Source organism: Arachis stenosperma, chromosome 9 (assembly GCF_014773155.1).
Source record: "Arachis stenosperma cultivar V10309 chromosome 9, arast.V10309.gnm1.PFL2, whole genome shotgun sequence".
NCBI lineage: Eukaryota > Viridiplantae > Streptophyta > Magnoliopsida > Fabales > Fabaceae > Arachis > Arachis stenosperma.
This window is the reverse complement of record NC_080385.1, coordinates 97,217,593-97,220,055: the sequence shown is the minus strand read 5'-3', so window position 1 is coordinate 97,220,055 and position 2,463 is coordinate 97,217,593. Positions and strand designations below refer to the sequence as shown.

General features: G+C 37.4%; 1 non-coding gene across 1 annotated transcript; it reads left to right on the top strand.

Moving 5' to 3' along the window:
• The first annotated feature begins 264 nt into the window (after positions 1-264).
• Positions 265-372, top strand: LOC130952702 (small nucleolar RNA R71). Its single transcript, XR_009074879.1, has one exon. It is a non-coding gene; the product is annotated as a small nucleolar RNA R71 (small nucleolar RNA).
• Positions 373-2,463: the final 2,091 nt, after the last annotated feature.

Below are 2,463 nucleotides of genomic sequence, written 5' to 3'. Positions count from 1 at the left end.
TTGTTGAGTCAATATCTTGTTCTGAGCCAAAATGGCATTCAGAGTATCAATCTCAAGAACTCCTTTCTTCTGAATTGTCCCATTGTTCACAGGATTCCTTTCAGAAGTGTACATGAATTGGTTATTTGCAACCATTTCAATGAGCTCTTGAGCCTCTGTAGGCGTCTTCTTCAGATGAAGAGATCCTCCAGCAGAGCTATCCAAAGACATCTTGGATAGTTCAGAGAGACCATCATAGAAAATACCTATGATGCTCCATTCAGAAAGCATGTCTGAGGGACATTTTCTGATTAATTGTTTGAATCTTTCCCAAGCTTCATAGAGGGATTCTCCATCCTTCTGTCTGAAGGTTTGGACTTCCACTCTAAGCTTACTCAATTTTTGAGGTGGAAAGAACTTTGCCAAGAAGGCATTGACTAGCTTTTCCCAAGAGTCCAGGCTTTCTTTAGGTTTTGAGTCCAACCATATTCTAGCTCTGTCTCTTACAGCAAAAGGGAATAGCATCAGTCTGTAGACCTCAGGGTCAACCCCATTAGTCTTGACTGTGTCACAGATTTGCAAGAACTCAACTAAAAACTGATGAGGATCTTCCAATGGAAGTCCATGGAACTTACAATTCTGTTGCATTAGAGAAACTAATTGAGGCTTAAGCTCAAAGTTGTTTGCTCCAATGGCAGGGATAGAGATGCTTCTCCCATAGAAGTCGGGAGTAGGTGCAGTAAAGTCACCCAGCACCTTCCTTGCATTGTTGGCATTGTTGTTGTTTTCGGCTGCCATGTCTTCTTCTTCTTTGAAGAATTCGGTCAGGTCCTCAACAGAGAGTTGTGCCTTAGCTTCTCTTAGCTTTCGCTTCAAGGTCCTTTCAGGTTCAGGGTCAGCTTCAACAAGAATGCCTTTGTCTCTGCTCCTGCTCATATGAAAGAGAAGAGAACAAGAAAATGTGGAATCCTCTATGTCACAGTATAGAGATTCCTTGAGGTGTCAGAGGAAAAGAAAAATAGAAGAAAGAGGTAGAAGAATTCGAACTTGATTAGATAGAGTTCGAATTGTGCATTAAGAAGGAGTTATACTCCATAAATAGAAGGATGTGAGAAGAGGGGAAGAAATTTTCGAAAATCAAGTTAAAAAAGATTTTAAAAACATTTTGAAAAACTTTAATTTGATTTTCGAAAACCAAGAGTGAAAGAAATCAAGTGATTTTTGAAAAAGATTTTGAAATTAGAAGTTAAAAAGGAAGATATGATTGAAAAAAAAATTATGGTTTTAAAAAGATATGATTGAAAAGATATGATTTGAAAACAATTTTAAAGCGATATGATTTGAAAAACAATTTAAAAAGATTTGATTTTAAAAATTAATGACTTGCCTAACAAGAAAAGATATGATTCAAACATTAAACCTTTCTCAACAGAAAAGGTGACAAACTTGAGATGTTCAATCAAATCATTAATTGTTAGTAAGTATCTTTGAAAAAGGAAAGAAATTGATTTTGAAAACATTTGATTGAAAAGATATGATTTGAAAAAGATTTGATTTTGAAAAACTTTGAAAACTTGAAAAAAAATTGATTTGAAAAACAAAATCTTCCCCCTTGTGCCATCCTGGCGTTAAACGCCCAGAATGGTATCCATTCTGGCGTTTAACGCCCAAAATGCTACCTTTTTGGGCGTTAAACGCCCAACCAGGTACCCTGACTGGCGTTTAAACGCCAGTCTGTCCTTCTTCACTGGGCGTTTTGAACGCCCAGCTTTTTCTGTGTAATTCCTCTGCTGCATGTTCTGAATCTTCAGTTCCCTGTACTATTGACTTGAAAATAGAACCAAGATCAAATAAACAAGGCATGCAAGACACCAAACTCAAGATTAGACACTAGACTCAAACAAGAAACATAAAATATTTTTTGGTTTTTATGATTTTGAAAAAAATTTTTTGTGCTTTTTTCGAAAATTATATGAAGATAGAAAATAAAGGTTTCAGAATTCTCAATTTGAATTTCCAGGAATCATTGCAATGCTAGTCTAAGACTCCGGTCCAGGAATTAGACATGGCTTCACAGCCAGCCAAGCTTTCAAAGAAAGCTTCGGTCCAAAACACTAGACATGGCCAATGGCCAGCCAAGCCTTAGCAGATCATTGCTCCAATAGCAAGAGTGATAGAGATCAACAAGCGATTGTGATGATTAGTTGAAACCTCGGTCCAATAAGATTAGACATGGCTTCTCAACCAGCCAGATTTCAACAGATCAACATGAAACACTAGAATTCATCTTTAAGAACTCTGAAAAAAAAAATACCTAATCTAAGCAACAAGATGAACCGTCAGTTGTCCATACACAAGAACAATCCCCGGCAACGGCGCCAAAAACTTGGTGCACGAAATTGTGATCACTACAACTTCGCACAACTAACCAGCAAGTGCACTGGGTCGTCCAAGTAATACCTTATGTGAGTAAGGGTCGATCCC